The 15,619-nt window shown below is 40.3% G+C and overlaps 1 long non-coding RNA gene and 2 pseudogenes across 1 annotated transcript in view; all 3 read left to right on the top strand.

Moving 5' to 3' along the window:
* The window catches only part of LOC145717681 (uncharacterized), a 281,227-nt gene that overhangs the window by 129,110 nt on the left and 136,498 nt on the right, over nt 1-15,619 (top strand). The window lies entirely within an intron of this gene.
* Nucleotides 5,595-7,020, top strand: LOC145717670 (vomeronasal type-1 receptor 4-like; annotated as a pseudogene).
* On the top strand, nt 11,794-12,709 carry LOC145717669 (vomeronasal type-1 receptor 4-like; annotated as a pseudogene).

The raw sequence follows: 15,619 nt of genomic DNA, 5'->3' as shown, positions 1-15,619 counted from the left end.
TTTTTTTTAATGTTGAAGAGTTTTTTCTTAAGTTTATTTAAAGTTTCAAAAAAATTTTTAAGTAATCTCTATACCCAACGTGGGACTTGAACTCATGACCCTGAGATCAAGAATCACATGCTCTGCCAACTGAGCCAGCCAGGCACCCCAAGGATTTTTTTCTCCTGGAGTTCTGGAGAGAGCTGGGAAATATAACAGCAAAAACCAATGGGGCTACATTAAAATAAAAAGCTTCTGCACAGTGAAGGAAACAATCAACAAAACTAAAGGGTAAACAACAGAATGGGAGAAGATATTTGCAAATGACTTATCTGACAAAGGGTTAGTACCCAAAATATATAAAGAACTGATTCAACTCAACACCTAAAAACCAAATAATCCAATTTAAAAATGGACAGAAGAAATGAACAGACATTTCTCCAAAGATGGCCAACAGAGACATGAAAAGATGCTCAACATCACTCACCATCAGGGAAATGCAAATCAAAACTACAATGAGATATCGCTTCACACCTGTCAGAGTAGCTAAAATCAAAAAGTTAAGAAAGAACAAGTGTTGAGGATGTGGAGAAAAAGGAACCCTCATGCACTGTTGGTGGGAATGTAAATTGGTGCAGCCACTGTGGAAAACAGTATGTAAGTTCCTCAGAAAGATTACAAATAGAATTACCATATGATCCAGTAATTCCACTACTGAGTATTTACCCTCCCAAAATAAAAACACTAATTCGAAAAGATATATGCGCTTTCTATATGTTTATAGGAAAACATGTTTCTATGTTTTATGTTTATTGCAGCATATTTACAATAGCCAAGATATTGAAGCAACCCAAGTGTCCATCAATAGATGAATGGATTAAGAAGAGTGGTATGTATGTACAATAGAATATTAAGCAGCCATACAAAAGGATGAGATTGTGCCATTTGCAACAACGTGGATGGGCCTAGAGGGTATAATTTGAAGAGAAATAAGTTAGAAACAGATAAATACCATATGATCTCACGTATATGTGAAATTTAAGAAACAAATGAACAAAGAAAAAAAAGAGACAGACAAAATAAAAAGACTCCTAAATACAGAGAACAAGCTGTCCCTCATATTATTCAACACTCACAGACATTAAGTCTCATGTATTTTTTACCCACTCTTGGTCTTTAACCACCTTTTCTCATGATCTATCCCCTCTTAACCCATTCATTTCCATCACATTTCTACCAGTTATCCACCTGGTACATATCTCCAGTTCCCTTAACTTCCTGGCATACCTTGCCCCTTGTGTCCTTCAGCCCTGCCCTTCAACCACTCTGTGACTTTAAACTTCTTGTGTCTTTTAACCTCTTTCCTCGCTATCCTTCCATTCTTTGTGCTCTCTGCACATTACCTACATACCCCTTCTCTTTGCCCTCACTTTACCCTCGCTCTCTCTCTCTCTCTCACACATACACACACACACACACGGTCATTCCCCGAATATTACAACTCCGAAGCTATGTGCCTTGACCTGAAGTGACAATGCTCACAGCACGTTTGAAATGTTGTGCTTTGTAAATACCCTCTTTACAGGTTGTTGTAGGGATGGAAGGAGTAACAGAGGTGAAAAGTGCCCCTTTTGGGGGTCCCTAGAGGTGAGGTGAAACTACTGTTTTTCCATATACTAACATCTTATCTAGATACACACACATGATGATGGTGTGTGTGCAACTTTGTTAAATGTACAAATGCTTTATTTGTACATGTTTATACATGGTGAGCTGTGGAAGAATCTGAGATCATAAAGGGAAGTCTATGTAGATGTGTATGTGGTTAAAAATGCGAGTGTATGTGACCGTATTTGTGTGTGTGTGTGTACATGCACATGTGTTTTCATCTGTGTGTAAGGGTATAAATCAGAGTGTGTTTGTGTACTAGATGTTGTCCACCATTATGGTTTTAATCCCTGACTTTGAAATTGGGCGTGCGTTAAATGCTGAATGTGGATCAAAATGGGCATTTGTTTGTAGGAAAAAACAACAGACTAATTGTGATGGAAATAAATGGGTTAAGAGGGGATAGATCATGAGAAAAGGTGGTTAAAGACCAATAGTTTGTTTGTTAATTAATTATAGAAGAAAACAAGGCTCCTTACTGAAAATTCAGCAATCGATCAATCAACCAATCAACAAGGGTAGAAGACTGGTAATCATTCAGGGCACTAGAATTGAGGAAGTAACATTGGCTTATCTCATAGTTGAAGGAATTTTAAGAATTACCTGTAAAAACCATCCGATCCTGTCTGTAAAGCCATGCTGTATTAGTGAGGAGTTCATAAACTTCTAACTTGCAATGGATATTGTTCTATTTGTAATTCATATCCCCACTGGGGGTGGTGGGGAAGGGTGAATATGGGGAGAGTACATGTTGCTACAAAATTTTTGCATCACCGGGCATCTGGGTGGCTCAGACGGTTAAGCGCCTGCCTTTGATTCAGGTCATGATCCCAGAGTCCTGGGATCGAGTCCCACATCAGGATTTAGCTGACATGACGCATGTGTCTCACGTCTCACGTCTCTCCCTGCCTGCTTCTCCCTCTGCCTCTGCCTCTCTCTCTCTCTCTCATGAATAAATAAATAAAATCTTTAAAAAAAAAAAAAGAGGGCACGTACTGCATTGAGCACTGGGTGTTATACGCAAACAATGAATCATGGAACACTACATCAAAAACTAATGATGTATGGTGATTAATGTAACATAATAATAAAAAATAAATAAAATTCCTCATTTAGAAAAAAAAGAAAAGAAAATATCAAAAAAAATAAAGAAATAAAGAAAAAAAGAAACAGAATTTTTGCGTCACTTAGATTTCCAAATCAATTGCCACTGAGTTGTGGGTTTCTAGTCCAGAGGTTTCCAGTGTAAATTGTCATCATGTGCTTCAGTGACGGCTGTCACTTTCAAAGTCCTTCTCAGGTATGTTATCTGTTTTCATTGCTCCGCCACTAATTAAATGATGGTGTAGCTTAGTGCTCTGAAGATGAAGAAAGAACTCACTTTGGGGGAAAAAAAACTTTTCTGGAGAGCAGAGAATCCAGTGAGACACGGGAGCTTCCCTGCAAGTTTCCCACATGCCAGACCTCAGAATTTCTTGCTCCTTCCATCTGATACCCTGTCTGCTTCCAGGGATAAAAGTTAAGAACCTCTCCCAAACCCTGCAATGATCTCTTCGGAGATGTGCCCTACAAACTTGGAACTGGTTTTTGGTACCTAGCAACTGAGAAAAAAGTTTGTCACAAATATTCTCAGTTCTCCAAGCCTAGTCCTCTCATGGCAGCTACAGGCGAAGAGATCATTGCAGGTCTGTGGGGGAGGGGAGGACAGGGCAGGGAAGACAAGGTGTGAAAATGAATATTTATAATACAGCTATATTATTTTCCCACAAACCCATATCCAGTGGTCCGACTGCCTCCCTCTCCCACACACTGGTTGTTGTGATGTCACGCTGACTTCCGTGCTGGCAGCCCAAGGGAGTCAGGTGAGTATTTTCTATTTTGGTCTGAGAGGTAGAGTCTGCAACCAAGGAGTGGTATCAGGAGTTTGGGTAAGTGATCATCTTGGGAAAAAAAGATTCCTCTGGGTTTGAACCTGGTCCAGTGCCAAAGCCACATGGGAAGGAAGCACAAGTCTGAGACTTGAGTTGAACTAGTAAAGAGAGAGGGGTCCTAGACCTTCACCAATCCCTGAGGGCTCCTGATGTGTTTAATGCCATCCTCTCTGACAGTGACTATTGGGGTCTAATCAAGTGATAAAGAAACCTGGTTTCCGGGCGCCTGGGTGGCTCAGATGGTTAAGCGTCTGCCTTCGGCTCAGGGCATGATCCTGGAGTCCCTGGATCGAGTCCCGCATCGGGCTCCCTGCTCAGCGAGGAGCCTGCTTTTCCCTCTGACCCTCCCCCCTCTCATGTACTCTCTCTCATTCTCGCTCTCTCAAATAAATAAATAAAATCTTTAAAAAAAAAAAAAAGAAACCTGGTTTCCAGTGCTTAGGACTCAAGTACCAAAATCAATCTGTTGTTCAGGCTATCTTACAGGAATTATAGACTAAATTCTCAGGATTACTAGAGGTGCCTGTAACACTTCCATGTTGTAATAAAGTGGGCTAATACTACAAGAATTCTTTAATCTCATACAGAAAGGGTATTTCCAAATGGTAAATGCAAGAGTAGAAATGTTTCTCTAATCAAGTGTGTGAAGTGTTTAATGGAGACCGTGATTGTTTCCTATTGAGAACATCTAGGACCTGATAACTTTAGTGAGAAGCAGCATTAAATTAAATGGTAACAGCACAGTGGTCTGAGGCACAACGTATCTGTTGATGTATTCTCTGATTTAAAAGTAATCTCATATGAATCTTAAACTGCACAATTTCAATTTATAATATACACATACATCACACCCTTGAGATCCCATTTTGAAAGGAGTCTGTATTTTAATAGTTCACAAATCTTGCCTTCTTCTTAATACTTTTACTTTAGTCATGTGTTAATAAACAGATTAGTTTATGATTTGAAAATACTAATATTCAGTTTCTACCTTACGTAACTTTATCACATATTGTGGCTCATGTTCCACAGTTCGGGGACTGACATCATGTTAAGTGATTCCTGTGATAGGTGCCATTTTGCTCCCAGCCTAAAAGCAAATTAGTGTTTCTGTTACCATCCCAAAATAGAGCCAATTGTACCTTCTTTAAAGATAATTTTTCATAATGCAGGCCCTGGGAGAATTATACTATAGTCGATGCATCAAGAATTTATTAAGAAATCTAAATCTATATTTATAATTTGTAACAGCGTATACCCATAAATGGAAACTTGTCACAACAAAACTGTAAAACAAATAGCACCAATCTAAAATAAAAAGACAAGGTGTGAAAATATTTATAATGCATCTGTATTATTTTAAGAACACAGTTAAGTAGTCATGTTAGAATAGCTTAGTGTTTAAATGCACTGTCTTTTTACCAGCCAAGTCAGGTCAAGTCCACCCTTTGCCCATAATAAGGCTTAAATTTACAGAAATCATTAAACTTTACGTGTGCAAGCACTCCTTATTTTTCCTGTAGAAATAATCCTCCGGCCTATCTCATAGAGTTCTGGAGAACACAGAATTTATTACATGGATGGCCTCATAGGAGTGACTCGTATTTTGTGAGAGCACTTCAAAGGTGATGCATTCAACTCTCGCAAACATGTAATAAGAAATATTAATATTTTTTTAATTTATTTTGTAAAGATTTCATTTATTTATTTATTTGAGAGAGAGAGCACGAGCACAAGCAGAGGGAACAGCAGAGGGAGAAGGAGAAACAGGCTCCCCGCTGTGCAGGGAGCCTGATGGGGGACTCGATCCTAGGACCCCGAGATCATGACCTGAGCTAAAGGCAGATGCTTAACTGACTGAGCCACCCAGGTGCCCCGACATATTAATATTTCTAAGTGGGAACCACAGTAATTGGAGAACATTGGATTTAGCTGACATGACGCATGTGTCTCACGTCTCATGTTCCCATGCAGGAGTCTGGCTCAGAAGAAGAATTTCACTCCCTGGGATTTTACAGAATGACCACCAGGGATTTGGCAATGGGAATGATCTTTTTATTACAAACTACAGTTGGACTTCTGGGGAATTTTTATCTTCTTTACCATCATCTCTTACTTTATCTAGTGGGATGAGGGTTCGGGTCCACAGATTAGATTCTCAAAACACCTGACTGTACCCAACTTCTTAGTCTTTCTCTCTAAAGGAGTCTCCGAGGCAGTGGCAGTTTGAGGGTTAAAAGGCTTCCTTGATTATTTTGGGTGTAAACTGGTTTTCTGTGTTCACAGAGTGGGCAGGGATGTATCCACTGACAGCACCTGCCTCTTGAGTGTCTTCCAGATCATCATGATCGGTCCTGGGGATTCCAGGTGGGTGGGGCTAAAAGTGAAAGCTCCCAAGTACCTAGGCACCTCCAACATCCTTTGCTGGATCCTGAACATGATGCTTAATATTTTTTTTTAACATTTATAAAATGTTTATTATGTGGCAGGACCTAGGAGGGCAAAGTTTACTAACAGTCTTTAACCTCAGGTCTACTGGGGAAGATTAAATTTTTAAAAATTATAAACACTGTAAGAAAGCAAACACACCTGTAGTGGGAACAGGTATAAGGGACTTTATTCTATCATCCCAAACCAGAAATATTTCTCTTCTCTGATTCCAAGCACTTTCATTCCTCTCCTTGAAATACTTTTATCAGGGCAGGTTCACCTATGACATTCAAGGTGAAAAAAGGACAATCAGGAATTCACCAGCTTAAAGTGTAGGTATTTCAGGCAAAGACAAGTACAAAGGAACTGGGGCAAGAAAGGGCAATTCCAAGAAATACATTTTTCCTAAGAGCTAGAGCACCATACGAGGAAACCATAACAGGAAATGACAGGGAAAACAATTTAGTAGGAACCAGACAGAGTGCTTTAAACCACATGATGCTTAATATTATTGTCCCTGTGTATATGACCAGCAAGTGGACCACCAAAATATCCCAAAGAGAAAGAATTATGCCTACTGTTATTCCATAACTTGTAGCTACATAACGCAGTCACTGTATGTAGCATTGCTATTCTTCCATGATGGTTTCTGTTTGGGGCTCATGATCTGCTAGTGGATCCATGGTTTTCATCTTACACAAGCACCAGCAGGGTGTCCAACACATTCATAGGAACAATCTCTCCCCCAGATCCTCCCCTGAGACTACAGCCACCCAAAGCATCCTTGCCCTCATCATCATCTTTATATCTTTGTGCATTCTCTCCTCCATCTTTCACAACTGTTCAACGGTTTTTGACAATCCCAGTTTGTGACTGACGAACACCACTATGTTAATCACCACTGGTTTCCACTGTAAGTCCCTACATTCTCATGAGTCATGACTCCAGATTGTCCAGGCTCTGCATTGCCCAGAAAAGAAAGACAGAATCACTTAAACTCATCATAAATATGTAAATTATATGCATATTCACAACAGTTAGTTGTTTATTTATTAATCCATCTGACAGTTTAAGCACAATTCTGAAACAGTCATATTACAAGAGAGTGGTAAACAACACAGGCTTGGCCTCTGCTGCAAAAATGACTAAATTGAATGTAACTGTTAATTAAATGTTATATGATTATCATATTAAGACTATGTAATATAAATTTATTAATACTTGAAGTGAAGGAATTTGGAACCTATATAATATTAAAACATCATTTCCTGAAACAATCTGGAGATTATGAAGTCATTGAGCATGTAACTTTCAATCTGACATAATAAATTTTCCCAAAAATTTACTAGTTATGGGATTGTATGAAAAATTCCCTAAAATAAGAACACCATTTGACATGGTCATTCAATATACTGAAGACAACAAAAGTTTCCACAGAATAACGAATAGCCTAGAGTTAACCTGCAGAGTACGTTTGTTTTTAGAGAGTGGACACATCACAGACCGAGTACGAGTTTGGTACGTCACACTCTTATAGAGATGTTAACCATTTGAAATCTGATGTTTTGAAGGGAGATTTAAGCCTTTTCTTGTAGAAGGGCCAGAGTAACCTGGTATAGGACAAAGAACAGCAGACAAGTTTTGCTGATTTTTAAAAAAATATCAAGCAAGTATTGACTATTAAAAAACACATGTTGGGACGCCTGGGCAGCACAGTTAAGCATCCGACTCTTGATTTCAGATCGGGTCATGATCTCTGTGTCGTGAGATCAAGCCCTTCATCCGACTCTGCACAGGGCATAGAGAGCCTGCTTAGGATTCTCTCTCTCCTTCTTTCTCTGCCTCCACCCTGCACACGCTCTCTCTCAATAAAATAAAATAAAATAAAATAAAATAAAATAAAATAAAATAAAATAAAATAAAATAAAAGTACATGTTATCCTGGATAAAACTGCATGGATTTAGGGATCTGTGGGAGTTACATCTTGGTCTACTATGCAAAGATGTCATTTGGGCATGTTGGCAAAAAACAGTTTCTGTGGTGCACTAGCTGGTCTCTGTGGTGAGGAAATAAGTTTACTTAGGGGCCTTTCATTAAACCTGAGTAGTGGGGAGCAGCCATTGGAAGAGTAAGTCATGGATCCATTTTGTTAATTTGGAGTTTTTGGAGTAAGGTTGTCAAAAGATGAAAATGGATATTTCTTCAAGTTTATATAGAGAGAGGCCTTAACTGGGCTCATTCATGTATACCGTGTGAGTATTCTCCACATCACATCACCATCTCAAGACTATGTCCTTGGAGCAGCTTCTGGGAGCAGGAAAGGCAAGTGGAACCCACATTCCAAGGACAGGCGAGCAGGTGAGGAGCCTCTGAGTGCCCAAGTCAGTGGTCACATTTTATCTTTTTTTTTTTTTTAAGATTTTATTTATTTATTTGAGAGAGAGAGAATGAGAGACAGAGAGCATGAGAGGGAAGAGGGTCAGAGGGAGAAGCAGACCCCCCGCTGAGCAGGGAGCCCGATGTGGGACTCGATCCTGGGACTCTAGGATCATGACCTGAGCCGAAGGCAGTCGCTTAACCAACTGAGCCACCCAGGCACCCCACATTTTATCTTTTTGATGACGTTCCCCAACACTCCTGCACTCCCCCACCATCATTCCCCATGGTGTCTGCACCCTACCTGTATGCCCTTTCCCCGTATCTTCATTTTACCTTGTGCTTGTTCACTCTGTCTCTGTCTCTCTCTTGCTCTCTCACTCATACAAACACACACACACACAAACACACACAGTCACTCCCTTAACATTCCACCCTTCCTTCTATGTACCTAGACCTGAAGTAGCAATGCTTACCGCACCTTCTAATGTTGCACATTCTAAATAATATCTTTGTGGGTTGTTCAGGGATAGAAAGAGTAAAAACAGTAAAAAGGGCTCCCCTTTCTGTACCTCCAGAAGTCTGGACGTACCATGATGCTTACACATGTGAACACCTTTCTGAGATACAAATGTCTGTGTTGATGGTGTGAGTGTGACTTTATGAATATAAGTGAGCTGTGTGTGTCATAGTGTGCATGACACACTGTGTCTATTATATAGTGTGTGTGTGCTTGTATATAGTGAGTTTTGGATGAGTGAGAGTTTGTTACAGAAAGTGTGTGTATATGTGTAAGTGAGCATGTGTGACTGTATTTGTGTATGAATACACATGTGCATGGTATCTGTGTATAAGGCTGTAAAACACATGTAGACTAGAGACTGAGCACCATCAGGATTCTAATCTTGCACTGGGAAACTGGGGGCTCTGGATAGTGGAGCTGGATCAAATTGTGCGTTTGTATGAAAGAAAAACAAAAGGATTGGGGCGCCTGGGTGGCTCAGTTAAGCATCTGCCTTTGGCTCAGGTCATGATCCGGGGGTCCTGGGATCGAGCCCTACATTGGGCTCCCTGCTCAGCCAGGAGCCTGCTTCTCCCTCTCCCTCTGCCTGCCGCTCCCCCTGCTTGTGTTCCCTCTCTCGCTGTGTCTCTCTCTGTCAAATAAATAAATAAATAAAATCTTTAAAAAAATAAAAATAAAAAAATTAAAACCACGTTGCTTTAAAAATCCTTCTAAGGCACGTTGTCTGGTTTACATTCTCAACTTACCACTTAAATGATAAAACAGAGCAGTGGTCTGAAAATTAGTTCAGGCTCACTTTTGGGAGGAACAGCTTCTCAGGGGAGTAGAGAATCCAGTAAGCACCTAAGCCTCCCTGCTGGTCCCACACGTGTCTGACCTCAGTATTTGTTCCCTCGCTGTGAAACCCTGTCTGCCTTCACAGATCAAGGAGATAATGACTAGAAACCCATCAAACCTGTTGTTGTTTCTGGTAACCACCGGCTGGGAGAGGAAAAAAAAAATTTTTTTTCACAAATATTCTCAGTTCCCCAAGCCTGTGTTTCCACTGTGGCCACAGGCGAAAAGATAATTCTGCAGGGAGGTGAGGTCACAGAACTGCAAGCCCATATCCCACGGTCTGGATGCCTCCCTCCCTGTCCCACAAACACTGCTGGTTGTAACCAGCACACTGAGCCCACCGTCCCGGCAGCTAGAGGGAGTCAAGTGTGTATTGTCTATTTCAACCTGAGAGGCAGAGTCTGCAAGTGCAGTGAGGTATCAAGAGTCTTGAAAAGTGATTATATCAGAAAAAGAGATTCTTCTGGTCCAGTGCCAAGCCACATGGGAAGGAGGAATAATTCTGAGGCATGAGCTGAGTTAGTGAGGGGAGATGGGTTTCTAGACCTACATCAACCCCTGATGGCTCCTGATATGATTTCGTGTAATTCTAACTGATGGTGACTGTTGGCGTTTAATGCAAGTTATAAGGACACATGATTTTAAAGTGCTTAAGGACTGTCATACTAAGATCAATCAGCCTGCCTTCCAGGAATTAGACTGCATTTTCAGACTAGGATCAGTGTGACTGTAATACCTCCATGCTTGTAATAAGGATTAGGATAAATCCACAGGAGTCCTCTACATCTGTGCAGAAACCATACATCCAAATGGCAATTGCTGGAATGGAAATGATTTCTCTAATTTTGGGTGTCTGAAGAGCTTATGGAGATAATAGCTGTTTCCTCCTGATTATGTCCTTGGTCTATCGATTCCAGGGAGACTGTTTTCCATCTTCAAATTAAGGGGGAAGCAATTAAGAACATGGTAACATTACAAGATGGGTTTCGGATATCAACTATTAGCCCGGAAAGATCTTGTGATGTCTTCTCTGGTTTAAAACTATTTTCATGTTAACGCCAAACTCTACATTTCTTTTTAACTCTACAATTTCAACTTGTAAAATACGCAGACTTTCAAGCTTAGAAATTATTTTGTATATGTCTTATATTTTGATTTTTCACAAATCTTATTGCTCATACTTTTTCTTAAGTGATGTTAAACATATGAGCTTAAGATTTGAGATTAGTAGTATTGAGTTGCTGTTCTACACTAACTTATCACATATTGGCATTTCAAGTCTCACAATTTAGGGCACGACATTGGAATTCAGTGGTTCCCATGGTAGGTGTCATAAAAGCAAAATAATGGGTCAGTTGCCAATACGCTATAAAGCTAATAGTGGACTCTTTAAACACAATTTGTCATGGAACAGGTCCTTAGAATTTTACTATAATCCGTGAGTCTACATTTTGTGGAGGTATTTAAATATTAATTCATTATTGTAAGTGGTCAATACAATAAATCTTTAAACATAAATGAAAAATTGTTAGAAAAAAATAACTACTACTTATCTAAAATAAGATTACGAGGTATGAGAATGTCCTAATCTGCACCTGTATTTTGAAGAATACATCTAACTAGCTTTGTTAGAACAGCATTGTGTTTAAATGCATCGCCATAACGCCAGACCAGTCAGGTGCAAATCTCCCCATTCCCACAAAAACAACTTGAACTTGACAAATCACTGAACTTTCTCTGCCTCGGTGCTCCTTATCTTTTCCATGAAAATACTAACACTGACTCTCATCAATTTATGAAGAATACAGGATGGACTACATACACGTCCTTTATAGCAATGATCTAGATTGTGTAAAAAGCTCTTTTAAGTGTTACAAATTCAGCCCTTGGAAACTTGTTTAAAGCAAATATTGTAAAGAATTGTTTCCAAAGCAGAACTACAGGATGTAGAGAACATTGGATTTTAGCCAACATGATGCATGTATCTCACGCCTCGTGTTCCCATGCAGGAATCTGGCTCAGAAGAATCTCACTCTCTGGGATTTTACAGAATGACCACCAGGGATTCGGTGTTGGGAATGAGCTTTTTATTGAAAACTATAGTTGGAATTCTGGGGAATTTCTGTTTTTTTTTAATCATTATCTCTTCCTTTATCTGACAGGATACAAGCTTAGGTCCACAGATTTGATTCTCAAACACCTGACTGTAGCCAAACTCTTAGTTATTTTTTCTAAAGGAATTCCTCAGACAATGGCCGCTTTTGGGTTGAAACATTCCCTTGATGATTTTGGATGCAAACTTGTTTTCTATGTTCACAGAGTGGGCAGGAATGTGGCCGTTGGAACCACCTGCCTCTTGAGTGTCTTCCAGGTGATCGTGATCAGTCCTGGGGACTCCAGGTGGGCGGGGCTTCAAATAAAAGCTCCCAAGTACCTGGGCATCACCAACATCCTCTGCAGGATCTTGACTATAATGCAAAGTATTTTGGTTCCTTTTCATGTGACTGACAAAAGGAATAGCACAAACATCATAAGGAAAGCAGATCATGACTACTGTAATGCAGTATATTACAGCAAAATCACAGAGTCACTCTATGTGCCATTCCTATTATTCCATGATGGTTTCTGCTTGGAGCTCATGGGCTGGTCCAGGTTTTCATCCTGCAAAGGCACAGGCAGTGAGTCCAATACATTCATAGAACACTGTCTCCCCGAGATCCTCCCCTGAGACCACAGCCACCCAAAGCATCTTTGTCCTGGTATGCTTCTTTCTTTTTTATGGACACTGTCCTCTATCTTCCATGTTTGTCGGTTATTAACAACCCCCGTCTGTGGCTGAGGAATGCTTTTACACTACTCGCTGCATGTTTTCCTACTGTCAGTCCCTACATTCTCATGAGCCATGACCCCAGAATGTCCACCCTCTGTGCTGCCTGGATAAGGAAACAAAATCCCCTAAACTTTTAATGAATATGTAAGTTATATGCATATTCACAATGGTTGTTTATTTATTAGCCCCTTTCAATGTATAAGCACATTTATAAAATATCTACATTACAAGAGAGGGATAAACAAGACAAACTGAGCTCCTGCTACTAAATAAACAACATCAATAGCATTTATAAATGAAATGTGGTGTATTCATCAGGTTAATGTATAGTAGTCCTCCTTACCCAAAGTCTCACTCTCTGCAGTGAGTTCCCTGAAGTCAACTGCAGCCCATGAGCAGACAATCCTTCCTTCTGATTTATTGTCAGAAGGTCAATAGCAGCGGAGTGCTCAATCACAAGCCTACCATATTCATCACACTTCATCTCATCACATAGGCATTTTTATCATCTCACATCATCATCATCAGAAGGGTGAGTACAACACAATAAGATATTTTGAGAGAGGGAGAGAGAGGGACCACATTCACACTTTTATTACAGTATATTGTTCTAATTATTTATTTTATTATTACTTATTGTTGTTAATCTCTTACCATGCCTGATTCATAAGTTAAACTTTATCATACATATGTATATATGGAAAAAACAAAGTATGTATAGGGTTCAGTACTATCTGCAGTTTCAAGCATCCACTGGGGGTCTTGTAACGTATCTCCTGTGGCTAAGGGGAAACAATTATATATTTATATGTTGTCAGATTAATATTTTTCCATCAAATAATATTGGATAATTGCACATTCAGGAACATTAAAATAATTCTTATTCAAATAATTGCAAACTGCTTTTTCTTTAAATTCTTTTTTATCTGATATTTATCTCACCATGCTGTTAGGAGTTAATTGGACACTTAGGACCAGGGTCCCCAACAAGAAAACAGGGGGCCAGGACAACTAAGACAAAACCGTACTGGCATCCTGTTTGACAGCTTAAACAAGACCAGGATAGCATCCTGTTGAGCAGCCTCTGCAGAAGTAACTTTTGCAAAACATCCCGAAACAAAACAATTAACCGTAAAACATTGATCACTATCACAAAGTCGAGGCAGTTAGTCACCATATGTCAGCCCAAAAGACCATCAACACATGAACAATAACCCAATAGGTAGACAGGGGCATGATCAGAGTCCTCACTGGCACACCTTAGTGGCCAATCCACAGGGGCCCACTCTCAGGATGCTCAAGATAGTTCTGCAAAAGAGCTTACAAAAACCCCTAGATTTGAATGCCAAAACGGCAACCCTCTCAGGTCCCCTCCCTCTCTGGGAGCTTCGTACTATGGCTCAATAAACTTTGCCTTGCTGCCCACCAGTCTTTAGCTGGTCTACCTCTTAATTCTTCAAAGTGGCTTGACCAAGAACCGCGGGTTCTAAGGCAATAAAAATCCTGTAACACTAATTAATTTGGAAGTGGAGGTGATATGGAAATTTTTTAGCAACACAATTTATGAATATTGACCTTTCCCAAACTCCAGTAGGGATAAAAAGTCTAAACAGAATATCCATGAAAGAAATGGAAAAGTGTCTCTTACAAATAAAAGCCCTGGAATCAGAGGGTTAAATGGACATTCTAGAAGCCTGGGATAAGCAATGCTGCTTACTCATTTAAATAGCATTGGGTGGTTACCACATTTTTCCACACCTACTTTTTGCTGAATGTGCAGTAATCACCTGTGATTGCTTTTGTAATTAAGAAACATAAAAGGAGTTCAAATTAATTGTTTTTCCCTAAAAAGTAAATACACAATTTGATGTCCACTATCAAGTACTCCTCATATCCTAGTCAGAGACTAGAGGTATAAGGGTAGATAACCCTTATTGAACACACATGCAAACATTTGCACATAAACAACACATGTGTATACACAACATATATTCAGATACAATCATATACCCTCACATCTCACACACTCTCAAGTATTCCTCCATAACTCCCACTGAATACACCCACCCTGACCACACCCACCACCATTCACATTCGTAAAACCACATTCATGCAATCAAGGTGCAATTGTGTATCTTGATAGTATGGGCATAAATGGGAAAGGAGGGTGTATTATAAGGTATTTGCTCATGAGACTAATGGAGGCTGAGAAATCCCAAAACCTGTAGTTTGTAATCCAGAGACGCCACCTGTCCGAGTCTGAATGCAAGAGAAAACCTATGTCCTGGCTCAAAGACAGGCAGAGAGGACAAATTTTCCTTTACTCAACATCTTTGTTCTATTCGGGACTTCAAGGAATTGGAGGAGGCCAACCCACACTGGGGAAGGCAATCTGCTTTAGTCTACTGATTCAAATGTTAATCTCATCCACAAACACCCTCAGAGACACACACAGAATGATGTTTAACTAAGTATGGGGGCACCCCATGCCCCAGGCAGGCTGACCAATAAAATTGACCATCACATCATTTAAAGAGACAGCTGTCTTGCCACTCAGAGAGAGAGCCATGTGGTGATGGGGTGGAGTGGGGAGAGAGGAGGCTGGGTCTGACAACTTCCTGGAATACCTGTCACATCTGAACGGCAACCTCTAGGCATCCTATTACATGAGATGATAAACCTTCCTCTTGTTTTAGTCATCACTGTCCAGGTGCTCTTTCCTCCTCAAACCTCCATCACTGTCCAGGTGCTCTTTCCTCCTCAAACCTCCATCACTGTCCAGGTGCTCTTTCCTCCTCAAACCTCCATCACTGTCCAAGTGCTCCTGACCAACCCCCTCCGTGGGTTTGATCAACTTGTTAGAGCTGCTCCCAGAGCTCAGGAAAACAGTTTACTCACGAGATTAGGGGTTTACTATAAGAGGGTAGAACTCACGAACAGCCAGACGGAAGAGGGGCCCAGGGCCAGGTATGGGCAATAGGCACGGAGCTTCAATGTCCTCTCCAGGCCTGGGAAGCTGCCCGAGTCCTGGGAACATTAGGATTCTG

The sequence above is a fragment of the Leptonychotes weddellii genome, chromosome 16 (genome assembly GCF_054177405.1).
Source record: "Leptonychotes weddellii isolate Sample4059 chromosome 16, ASM5417740v2, whole genome shotgun sequence".
Taxonomy (NCBI): Eukaryota; Metazoa; Chordata; class Mammalia; order Carnivora; family Phocidae; genus Leptonychotes; species Leptonychotes weddellii.
This window is presented reverse-complemented; position numbering and strand designations above follow the sequence as displayed.